Below are 13,258 nucleotides of genomic sequence, written 5' to 3'. Positions count from 1 at the left end.
TCCTTACCTGTGCCTACTAGTCAGCTCTACTGCCCTGTTTTAGGCTCTGCTTAGTTTCCTAGGACATCTTTCCTCCCACACTCCAGGAACTCTTCCACTTTTCCCTTCCATCAATGTTTGATCACCTGGAGGAGGGAAGGAGAATAACAATCACTGTGACTTCCCTTAAGGAGTTTATAATGTAGTGCCTCTGCTGACTTCCAGTAAAGATCACCAAATGATCAACCTGTTGATAATGCAAAGCCAAGTTTATTGTTACGGCAGTAAGGGAGACCACTAAGTTGACAGTCTCTGTAGCATCTCAAAAGAGTGAGGTCAAGGATGGGATAATTGGGCTAGCCCGGTGGCACACTGCTACAGTGCGCCGCTTGGGAGCGCGGTGGCGCTCCTGCCGAGGGTTCGGATCCCACATACAGACCGGTTCCCGCTCACTGGCTGAGCGAGGGGCAGGAGCAACACCGAGGGTTGCGATCCCGTTGCTGGTCCCGGTCCGGTACGGGCGCGACACTGAGGGTTGCGATCCATTGCCGGACACGAAAAAAGACAAAAGGGAAAAAAAAAAAAATTTTGCTCTTTTTAAAAAACAACTATGTATCCAGGTGCTAAGCCTAAATTTGCAGGCCTTTTGCTGCAAAATTACAACCTGGAACACTTCGCAATACGGAAAGCTCTTTTCTCTTTTTATTTTTTTTTTAAATAAGGAGAAAAAGAGAAAACTTCCAAATTCAGTGAACAAAACTTATTTTTTTGTAATTTTTTAAAAATTTCTTTATTTTATTTTATTTATTGAATCAAAATTGAATATACATATTTTGGGGGTTGAACACTGAGATATGTTGATTAAATCAATATTACTAGCATATATACTGTTACAAATTGTAATTATTCTTTATGCCCCTTGTCCAACCTCTCCCCTTCCCCCATTCCCTCCTCCTTCCCCCATCCTTCCCCCTCTAATTGCCCTAGATTTCTTCTCTCCTTCTGAAATAATAATGGTTACTCTGTTAACTTGTTGCCTAGATGATCTGTCCAATGCTGAGAGATGTGATCAGTTCCCCCAATATTATCATAGAGCAGATGCTTCTTCTGTCACTCTGAAATGGGTTTTGTGGAAAGAGACATCTTCTTCTTTTCTTTGTCTCTGCTGGTGACTCTTCTTGTGTGAATGCATTCCAGTGGTTGGTGGACCATCTGCGTGGTGGCTGTGGTGTCTAGCCACTTTTGCAGCAGCCACGGCTATTGTGGTGGCTGTGGTGGGCCACCCACATGGAGGTGCTATTTTTGGCATGCTCCTTGGCACTGGAGATATGCCTGGTTGTGGGGTGTGTTTGGTCCCCTTCTCCATGTCCCAGGTCCCTGGGCGGGCCCCGAGGTACTGGCGCAGTATGCCTGGTTGTGGGAGGAGGGTTCGGTCAGCTTCTCCATACCTCGGGTACCCAGGTGGGCCCTGAGGTGCTGGCGTTTTGTGCCTGGTGTGGGAGGAGGGTCCAGTCCCCTTCTGCATGCCTCTGGGCCGGGCGGGCCCCAAGGTGCTGGCACAGTGTCCCTGGTTGTGGGAGAGAGGTCCAGTCCCCTTCTCTTTGCCTCAGATCCCTGGGTGGGCCCCAAGGTATTGGCGTGGTGTGCCTTGTTGTCAGTGAACAAAACTTTTTACTACCTGAACATTGTCTTGACATTCTCATTTTCTGAATTACAGTATTAACAACAGCAGTACTCCCAATGTTTCACATTCTCATCTTATTTAACTTTCTGAATTAGGAGGGTACATTGTTGTGGTAAACTGAATAGGTTCAAAATTAATGCCTTTGTCCATGCCTCTCTTTTTTAATCAATTTAAGATTTAATGAAGATAGGAATATTTTTAACAATCTTTTATCAAAGGCAAACCATGGAATCCCACAGGTAAGGATAATATACACACCATGTTACCATACTTTCAAATTTCCTTTGAAAATAGCATTAGGAAGAAATACATCTTGCACTTTGGCAAATGTAATCAACTCCTATCTAGCCTAGAGGAATTATAAAAACATTGATATCGTACATATTACATTTTAAATGTGTATAGAAATCATTTTTGGAAAATAACATCTGATTACGGCCAGCCCGTGGCTCACTCGGGAGAGTGTGGTGCTGATAACACCAAGGCCATGGGTTCGGATCCCTGTATAGGGATGTCCGGTTAGCTCACTTGGGAGAGCGTGGTGCTGACAACACCAAGTCAAGAGTTAAGATCCCCTTACCGGTCATCTTTAAAAAAAAAAAAAAAGAAAAGAAAACATCTGATTAATAAATGTGAACATGTTAGCACAAAGTTGTGCTAACAACTTTACAGTGAAGTTGCTCTTTTTCCCCATTTACCAGGGAACTTTCTGCCACTTAAATTCTCTAAGTTTAGAGACTCTTGACATAGTTGCATTATATTTTACGAATCACCCAAGTTGATTTCATTAGAGTTTGCCTGACTCAAGTTCAAGTAGAAATATGTATACTTTACTATTAAGTCTTTAAAAAGCCCTGAAGACAGAAGGAACTAGTGGCTATTGCTAAGCCTAGGGTGTACCTAAAACACAAGTTCTTTTTCTCATACCAGCTGCCTTAACTAATGATCTGCTGAGTCAGCCACTAGTCACATGTGGCTATTTAAGTTTAATTTAAAAAATTAAAAATTCAGCTCCTGGGCTGGCCCGGTGGCGCACTGGATAAGTGTGCCGCTTGGGAAGCGCGGCGGCGCTCCCGCCCGTGGGTTCGGATCCCACATGCAGACCGGTTCCCGCTCACTGGCTGAGCGAGGCGCGGGGGCAGCGCCGAGGGTTGCGGTCCCGTTGCCGGTCCCTGGTCCGGTGCGGGGGCGACACTGAGGGTTGCGATCCGTTGCCGGACACGGAAAAAGACAAAAGACAAAAAAAAAAAAATTCAGCTCCTCAGTTACACTATTTGCATTTCAAGTGTTCAATAGCCAATGGCTACTGTATTGGACAGCCAGATAAAAAACATTTCCATCGCTGTGTAAAGTTCTAGTGGACTGCACTTACATTCATCTCTATGAGATACTGAGGTTATATTTCAAAACTGGAGTTCTGGAGTTTTACTGGTGATAACAGCAACAACCTGTAACATTTTACTGAGCATTTAATTTGCACACCATCCTACGAGGTAGGTACGATATATGCCCATAATTCCTTATCCAAAAAAATACCTTGAGCACAATGTGTTTCAAAATTCAAGGTCTTTTGGATTTTACAAATAAAATAACACTATTAGGGTCTGGAGCAGTAATTTGTAATCAAATAGTAATATTTCCATAGTGAAATATATGAATATTTAAAATGAGTAGGATAAATAAAGATTATAAATAGCCACATATCAATTTAGGTAATGTTTTGCTGCTAAATGAATTACAGGAAAACAAGGTTTTCAGAGTTTGGAGTTTGAAGTTTGGAGAATGGTGAACTTCTGTGATTATTAACATTATTTTAGATCAGGAGCTAGGTGCAGTTCTGGACGTAGGCAGCCTAACTCCCGTCTCCCAAATTGACTTCATCTGCCCCAAACTGGATTACAAACTTGGAGTCAGTATACCTGAGTTTCTATCTGTAATTACATTGTAACTAGCTATGTGATCCTCCCCAGGCAAGCCTTTGCATCTGTCTGGTCTATATAAAATCCTCTTTTGGCTCAGATGAACTTGAAGGGCCAATTAATTTTTATTTTCAAGAGTCTAGGTTTTCACATTGTGTTTTTCTTTAAAAAAGAAAAATAGAAATATTACCAGAAATACCCTATCAGTCTTCCATTTTGCTGATTGCTGACATATTACAGGTAAATCAGCACTGACAAAGATGACACTGTTTCCAGGCTACTGAAAACTGTTATTACTTTTCTTCTTTTAAAAATGGCTATATACATCCTACATTATGCCCTCAGAGACAGATGAAGGTAAGCCATCATCTTACCTGGGAGTGGAGTCTCTGGGTGGTTCAACCAACCCACGGGAAATTCTTCCCTCTGGTCACTCTTTAAAAAAATTTGGCCAGCATAAGGTCCAACCCACATACTCTTTTTTTCTCCCCTCTGCCAAATAAATTGCTTTGTTCAATGTTTGTATATGCCCTTAGTTTCCTGAATGAGGCTCACTTTTCACCTACTCTTCAAGCTCATAAAAACAAGCATGTAGCTGTTTAAAAAATGTTTAAAGGTTTTCACTGCTGGTAATGAAAGAGAGGAAGAGGGCCTCTCCTGTACCTCTCTCTATTCTTCTCTTTCCCCACACAAAGAATTGAAGTAAGATTCATCAGCACTTCAGAATTACACACAGATTTCAGGATTTTATTATAGGAATTGGGGTCTGGGCTCTGGGGTAAGACTAAGACAGGTGGAGTAAACAGGGAGGGAAAAGGAAAAAAGAGTTAGTAGTCTACCAATTCTAGGAAATCAAAACCCAAGAATCTCATTTCACAGCCTCTCCCTATCCCATACTTCAGACTCTACCAAAGCATCAACAGAAGTGTGTCATTCTCAGGACCTCTTATTGAGGTGTTTGTTCCCAGAGACCCTGGATGGACAGTAAAGATAGGAACTATTCCATTCTCTGAAATAAAGGAGTTATTTCTTAAGTGCAAAAAGAAAACTAAATAACATGCATTGGAGACATGCCAAAATCAGTTAGCCAAAAATACTGGAAACAGACTTGAGGACTTTGCCAAGTGATGTATTAGTATACGTCAGCTGTTGAGCTGAAATATTTTATATGGTCATTAGAAAACCACTAATTCTTTCATTACGTTCTCCAAGTCTTAACCTTAATAGATGCAGAGCTAGCAGAAAGTCCTCTCATATACAAGACTGTATTTTTATAGTTCTAAGATTTTTAGAACCATTCCGGATTTCAGTAACTGCTCTGCAAACATCTATTTCTAGCTGCTTTACCAGCAAATGCTTATAACACATATCCTGCTAAAAACCATGCCAAGCTGAGACACAGAGAGTACTGTTCTATAACATGTTCTATGTGTCAGCCTTCCAGCTATACAATGAAAGCATTCTTGTCTACCCAATAAACCAAGCAACTACTACTACAACCCTTCACAGCCTTTGCCTTAGAAACGCACTTCTCAAGCTTTTTGGTTGTGGGACCGTTTACACTTTTTAAAATTGAGAACCCCTAAAAGCTTTTGTTCATGGGAGTTATAATTAGTGATATTTACCATATTAGAAATTAAAACTGAGAAAAGTTAAAAATATTTATTAGTTCATTTATATATAATAAAACCACTACATGTTAACGTGACTAACATTTTTTAAGGGGGAAAAAACCTGTATTTTCCAAAACAAACGAACAAACAAAATGTAGTCAGACAGGGACATTCTTTTACATTTTTGCAAACCTCTTTAATGTCTGGCTTAAACAGAAGATAACTGGATTCTCATATCTGCTTATACATTCAGTCTATTGCCACATGTTGCTTGGGTTGAACTCTATTGGAAAAAAAGCTAGCCTTACACAGATGTGTAGTTGGAAGAGAGGAGTATTTTAGTAACCTTTTCATATAACTAAGGATATTCTTCTTTGATACTATACTAAAATCTGACAAGTGGTAATTTCTTAAAGGTTCATTGTAATGTAGAATCTAAAACCAGATTTTTTTACTATATTACATTAAAATCCACTGAACTATCTTATACTTTTTTTTTTCCCCCTGAAGCTGGCTGGTACAGGGATGCAAACTGGTGACCTTGGTGTTATAAGGCTGCGTTCTAACCAACTGAGCTAACCTGCCAGCCCTATCCTGTACTTTGGATGCATCTTTTATCCATGGATGATTTTGTAACGTCATGCATTTGTAATCTGTAAGATTTAGTTCACTGAGTTATGCAGCTCCTCTTCGAGATGCTGTCACTTTTCATTATACAATATCTGAAAAGTTACATTTAATATCATTCCTTAAGCACATGGTAGCAGATACAAATTTTCCAAAATTCAAATTTTCACTTGAAAGCTAAAAATTCATCACTGGGAAAATACTTTTTTTCTTCAAGTGACAGGCTCACTTTATTCATTTTGGAGAAACTGTCTGCCAAATATCTAAGTCTGAATAACTCACTCTGGTTTGACATGTGACACAAGTGGTTTTACCTGCCATTGCTTTTTCACCAAGACCAAAAAAAAAAGCATATCAAAATGAAAAAGAAAAGAAACTTCAGTAGAATTATGAAAACAGTTTGACCTTATGAACTCCCTGAAAGGGTCTCAGGAACCCCCAGGGATCCACGGGCCACACTTGGAGAACTGTTGCCTTACACCCATACCCACAAACCCTGACTATACAAACAGCTAACACCTTCTCACATGTAATTCTTACACACATATCGCACAACATCAAAAGGTAGTTATAATTATTTTGCTATCCAAGACTTCCAGGCTCAAATATTATATGCAGAAAATGACTCACATTCCAGGCTTAAAGAAATGCAACAGCTTTACTTCCATGGGAATATGATAAAATAGGATTTAACTTGTATCTTTACCTAAAAAATTTGTCTGACATTATAATGCCCACAATCATTCTCTTCCACATTTCCCATATTTTACGGGAAAAAAACCAAAGTGAATTAATATAGTCACTTAGGGTTACAGTCTAGTAAGAAAGACATCATACAAGGTGGCAGAATGTACTGTTTTAATAGAGAAATAATGTGCTATGAGAAACTCTATGGGTTGCTGCATACCAAGAAGCAGCAAACTATGGCTTACTGCTATTCCAATAAACACAGCCAAGCTTGTTCATTTAGATATTGTATATGGCCACCCTAGCACTTCAATCCAAGTTCGTATTTGTGACAGACACCATATGCCTCACAAAACCCAAAATATTTACTATCTGGTCCATTATAGAAAAAGCTTGCCAACACTGCTATATACTGTTGTTTACTGCACAAGGGCACCTGACCAAGAGGGCCAGGGAGTGTTAAAATACAATCCACCCCTTCCTCCAAGGGAACGCATCTCCATGATGGGCACAGTTTGGTAAGCAGAGCCATGTGTCCAGGGGGTGGATGCAATCAACCTGGATGGTAGGGCATTATTTCCTTTCACAAAGGTGATATTTGTGAGCCTGAGCCCACCTGTCCAAAAAGGCCCCATTTCCTATTTTGCACAAAGGTGTGCATATGAACAGGCTAACAAAAGGAAATTCATATAGAAGAAAGGTATTAGTCTCCAAAGCAGTAAAGATAATCTGGAGTCATTCTGTTTTCAGATACATTTTATTGCCTAAAACATGTAAGAAAGGATTCACATGGGGGTGAAACAGAAAAAAGATCCCATAATAAAGGCTTCCATGGCAATACGCTTCAGCTTTTTCCTATGAATTACCCTCTCAGATAGGTCCTCATAATACAATTTCAAAAGCATGTGCATTTTGTTGTGATTTGAGTATAGATCTAGCAACATAATTGTGACTCTTGTTTAAAACACCAGAAGCTGGAAACAGCCCTATATAGGCTCTGACACAATTTATAAGGCAAAGGGAAAAATCAAGCAATTGGTTTCCTTAGACAAAATAGAAAGTTACAAGCTGTGATAAAGTGGTTTATGCATTTTCATTTGGCCAAGGGACTCATTTACAGAAAAAAATTATAATGCAGCTTTTGAAGACATCCTTGTATTACTATCCAAGACTAATTTAGAATTTGAACAATATCTCCTTAAAAACTTGCAAAAGTTTGTGTTAACATGCTGGTCGGGATTAATATTTCACAAAGGAACTGCTCCTGAATGTCTAAATACCCTCTCAGGACACGTGCTCAAAAAAACTTAGTAAGGCCTAGGGCTAGGCACATGCCCCAAATAATTGGAAGCAGGGACTCAAGACACTTGTACACAAATTTCATAGCAGCATTATTCACAATAGCTCAAAGGTGGAAGCAACTCAAGTGTCCACTGATGGATGAAAGGATATACAAAATGTGGTATATACATACAAATATTATTCACCCTTAAAAAGGAAAGAAATTCTGATACATGCTACAACATGGATAAACTCTGAAAACATGAGACTAAGTGAACTAAACCATATACAAAAGGACAAATATTGTATGATTCTGCTTACACGAGGGACCTAGAATAGGCAATTATAGAAACAGAAAGAATAGAGGTTTCCAAGGCTGGGGATAAGGGAATGGGGACTTATTGTTGAATGTGTAGAGTTTCTCTTTAGGATGATGAAAAAGGTTTGGAAATGGATAGTGGTGACAGCTGCACAAAACATGACTGATTGTACTTAATGCCACTGAATCATACACTTATATATGGTTTTAATGGTAAGTTTTAAATGTTATGTTACATATATTTTACCATAATAAAAATTTTTAGAAAACCTGAAGGGATTATGTTTTTAATACTGCTCTTATAAACCTGTAGCATAATTTGTTTATACTGCATGTCTCATTAAAAGATTATGCCCTGCTACTTAATGCTGATAACAGCTTTAGAAACGATTCTAGAAACAAAGTTTTGAAAGCATCCATACAATTACAAAATTGACTTTAAGGAGAAAATTCGCATTGACTTATAAAAATAGATACTACAAGTTGACAGTTATTTCCTGGGAGCTAACCTAACTTAGTGACAAATCTATTTCTGTGGACATGCAAAAAGGGGCCTAACAATTTAAGTCATGGTGCTTCTATTACTTCTATCAAGATAAACCAGAAAAGTTGAAAAGGAATGTTTCCCAAGTACCAGAACAAGGGGAATTTCTAAGACAGACAATTCCAGTAACAAATCTCCAGTGCTCTTGAGGGTACTTCCACCAGCATATACTATGATCACCTCAAACTCAGCACATCTAATACCAAACAGATCTCCCCATCATCTTACAGTATCTAATGTCTGTTATAATCACCAACTAGAATAACTGCCTCTTGTCACTGTTCCAACCTATCTTAAGTATCACTGCACACAAGACTCTATTTAAATGAGTACTCTGCTAGGTGCTGGCACTCCATGATAAATCAACTCAGCCCCCACCACCCACCAAGAACTGTCTAACAGGGAGACGAGATAAACAGGCTACCAAATTAAGCCATGACATGGACAGGTATAGGAGTTCAGCTTGGAGGCCTACGTGAGAATGTGGCCTATTGGGGAGAGCACAGGTAGTCAAGTAGTTCAATGGGCTAGAGAGGAGAGAGCAAGATGTGAAAGAACAAGCGTACGTGCAAGAGACAGAGAAAGAGTAAGCAGGAGCTAGAACATATTCCCACAAAGCGGGGTGGGGCAGGGAATGAAAAGAAAGCCCAGAAAGGTTCATACATAAGGCAAACTCATAAAGGGCTAGGGATTCAGGCTGCATTTGCCATCTTCACTGGTGTCTTCTTGACACAATCTGGCTTCTGCCCCCATACGTCATAGAACTTGCTCTCCCCAAGATCATCAACAATCCTGTTGTTGCTTAATCCAATCAACACTTAAGTCAAGATCTGACTTGATACCCCTACCCCTTGCAGGATCTGACAACGGTAGCCACTTTCTTTTCTTGAAACAATTTCATACAAGCTTCCAAAACGTTCTACTAGGTTTCTTCCTCTCTCTCTGGCTCCTAACCGTCTTGGTCTCCTTTTCCTCTGCCCATCAGGGCTCTGTTGTCAGGTCTCTTCACTTCTTAATTTACACTCTGTCTCTGGGTGATTCTGTTCACCCTCGTGTCTTCAGTTACCATTTACATAGGCTGATGACTTCCTCCTCTAAGTAACAATCTTTCATTGAGTAATGTGTCAAGCTCTGTACTAAATGCTTTATATTAATTATCAACCCCATTTTACAGATGAAAAAACTGAAAACACAGTGAGGTGAATCAACCTGTCATTCTTTTTACTACAGTCATTGTGTTTTGTATAATATACTCTATTATGAAGAAATTTAAATGAATGGCATGGAAAACTATTATAGGAAGAAGATGAAGACCTATATATCATAGAATACCACTTTTATTAAAAATGGGATTCACATCTCTGTATGACTTGAACTTTTAAACAGTAAAATTTTTAAAAAATGAGTAAAGGATCCTAGTGGACATGTTAAGAAAAAAAGACAAAGTGTTAGTGATGCCTGATTTGGCTATATACTTCACTTATTTTAACCAAATGCTAAAAAAGCTTATGTTAAATGTAGAATTGAATAAATAATACTACAAATTCTATAGCTGAATTTATTTTTCAAACAGCCAAATGAAAAGATAATATTTTCTTAAACTTTTAAGAAGCACCAACATTACAATTACACACATATTTTAAGATTTATTTAGTCACACAATCACATCAATTGAGATCTTCATTCAGCACTAAATGCTAATTAAAAGTAAACGTTAATTTTCCGGTGACTGACTCCTTTTCACACAGGAAATAGTAACAAACTCCCATACCCTATTCATTTGAAAAGGCATCTTAAAAACATATAAGCAGCTATTATGATGCATTTCTAGAAACACTTTTAGAAAGCTTAACTGCAGATAGACCTGAACATTAAAGGGTAAACACACTCCTCTGTCCCTTTCCCATAGTATGTCCTTCCCTATATGACACTACCTTAAATCTACTGGACAGTCATCACATTTAGTAACACAAATGAAATCTTAATTACTAAAGTCTTAAATTCATTTTTTAAAAAACAATAGACCCAACCTTAAGGTCAGTTTGATCCAGAACAATTTTCACAAAATTTTAATTTGTTAAATCCAAAATAATAAAGTATTATTAAATTAACTGAAAAACTATATAATCAAGCCAATTAATTACTTAATTTGAAAAAACAATTGTAACACACTAAAAAAGGAAATTGTGACAAAAGCAGCCCCCAATTCAGAAAAGTGAATTTACAATAAAACACAGACCTGACATATTTAGGGGAAATCTTTTCTGTGTGTCATAAAATATTAAATAGCATCTGTTTATTGGGTACCTCAGAGAAGTTTTGTTTGGGAGAGGAAGAATAGAATGGAGTTTCCGAAGGGGGGGAAAATCCAAAAGGAATAAAAGTCACAATCTTAACTCTAGGAAGAGGGCACAGGTACATAGGAAGAATAATATCAAAAGGAGCAGACATCTTGTCTTATGGAAGAGTGGAATTCCAGAGAGACTAACTGAAAGATTTGTTTCTGTTTACTGAGTGGGTTAAAATATGTTGTACTAAGAAGTCTAGGTTTGTCAACAGGATTTTATCTGCTAGAGTTTTAACCTCATCTAGCAACACCATAAGACATCGTAAAAGTGATACAATAATATTTTCGGAAAATCAATCATGTAGAACTATTTAGTGTGCATGGGAGGGGCAGAAGAGACTGGAATCAAGGAGACCAACTAGGACTCACAATAGCGTAGGCATGAGGTGGTGATAAAGCGTAGATTAGTAAGAAGTGAAAACAGAGGAGGTGATACAACTACAAACTATATTTTGAAAGAAGAACCAACAGGACCTCATGACACAATGGACAAAGGAAATAAAGGAGGGGCAAGAGTCAAAATTTCTATGGGTTACGACAAACCCTAATCTGACCACCTAGCCTGCTGACAGCGGTGGACACCCGACTGGACACCAAAAGCACAATTTCAGGCATTTCACATATGTAGCAGAGGCAGCTGGAAGTCACAACTCAAGGCAGAACTCTCTGGACACAGACCATCTCCACCTGCCCATGCTTAACTAACCAACAAGACTAAACAGCACCAGCAATCAGCAACATCCAGACACTATACCTTCCATTACAGAATTGAGGTGCTCTGCTGTCTTTTGACTTTAAAAGATCCTACCCTCTCCAATAAATCTCATCTCCCAGAGCCTCAACTCTATGCTGGACTGGGATCTCTCTTTGATGATAACTCTCTCTGTTTCTACTCAGTATTCAATCTTTGGTTTCATTTTTTCCTGAACAGTTGGCACAATGGAAATAAAGAGTTACAGGGAGAGCTGAGAAAAGATCATTTTGAGATAAAACAAAGAAGAGTTAAATTCTGAATACCTGTGCTAAATAAGCAAAGGAGCAGCGAGATGCTATTAGTTTGCCCAAGGTTATAAGGATGAAAATTGTTAGAAACAGAATATAAACATGGTCAGCATGGTTCTGAAGGTCCATGCTTCTAACCATTACACCACACTGCCTCTCAACATAAGCAGAAGAGCGTGAGGGCTGAGAGTAGATGATTTTCTACAGCACTTTCAACAGAATTGTGGGTAGAGAGGAAGTGGAAGTAGCGAGTTTATGTCATTACCTGAGGAAGTCTAGCACTAGAAGATAGGAACAAAACTGAATGGAAAGGTCAACAGAGTGACTCTGTTTATATGTTTTCAAGATAGGGGAGACCCATGCCACTCTGAAGACAGGAAAAATAGAAGTTCTTACTGAAGGTAAGATTAATGATAATCAAAGGAAGGAAATGATTGTGTGGGCAAGATTCTAGAGAAAACAAGGAAGAAAGGGTTAGTTTTAGGGAGAAGAAATATCACCTTCTCTACTAAGACCAGAAAGGTCAGATAAGCAATAATGAACTGAAGCAGAGATGAGGTTTTATGAAAATACTCATACCAGAAAGTCTCAATAAAGTATCTCCATAAAATAAGATGCAAGGTTAGTTACTCAGTATAAAATGAAGAAGGTAAGACAGGTTCAAAGAAATGGAAGGTTTGGAAGTATCCTACGCTAAAATTTCCTTAAATGCAAGGATTGGTTTCATAAAATAAATTAATCACTTACTTTTATAAAACTCACAAGAAATTCTTTGTATTGAGTTAACTTATAAAAAGAGATACTTGATTTCTCTTCAAAGAATAATAAATATCTAAGTGCTATGGAAATCAACCAAGTAAGACATCAAGAGTTGGGCATGGTGAACTGTGGAAGGTTTCCCAGAAGACTGGTTGAAAAAAGAAAGGTACTTCAAGCAGAAGAAATGGTATATGTAATGGTAAGAAGTTGGAAATGTACCAAATTAGCTCTGCTTGAGGAGGAGCAACACCTAAGAAAATGAGAGCTGGATAATAAAACATGTGGAGCAGAAAGAGAAGTGCCTTGTGAAGTGGTACAGAACAGTTAAGAACACAGGCTCTGCAGGCAGACAGCCTGGGTCAAATTCTGGCTCTGTCCTGTGCCAGCTGTGGGACCTTGGGCCTGTTACTTAATCTCTCTAGTCTTCAATATTCTCATCTGCAAAGTGAGGGTGATGATAATATGTATTTCATAGTTAAGCTCTCAGTGAATGTTAA

The 13,258-nt window shown here is 38.6% G+C and overlaps 1 protein-coding gene across 1 annotated transcript in view; it reads right to left on the bottom strand.

Annotated features, from left to right (window-relative positions):
* SPPL3 (signal peptide peptidase like 3) overlaps positions 1 to 13,258 on the bottom strand; it is a 139,938-nt gene that overhangs the window by 54,132 nt on the left and 72,548 nt on the right. The window lies entirely within an intron of this gene.

Source organism: Galeopterus variegatus, unplaced genomic scaffold, assembly GCF_000696425.1.
Source record: "Galeopterus variegatus unplaced genomic scaffold, G_variegatus-3.0.2 Scaffold487, whole genome shotgun sequence".
NCBI classification, from domain to species: domain Eukaryota; kingdom Metazoa; phylum Chordata; class Mammalia; order Dermoptera; family Cynocephalidae; genus Galeopterus; species Galeopterus variegatus.
Note: the sequence above shows the minus strand (reverse complement) of the source record. Positions and strands in the feature narration are given on the sequence as shown.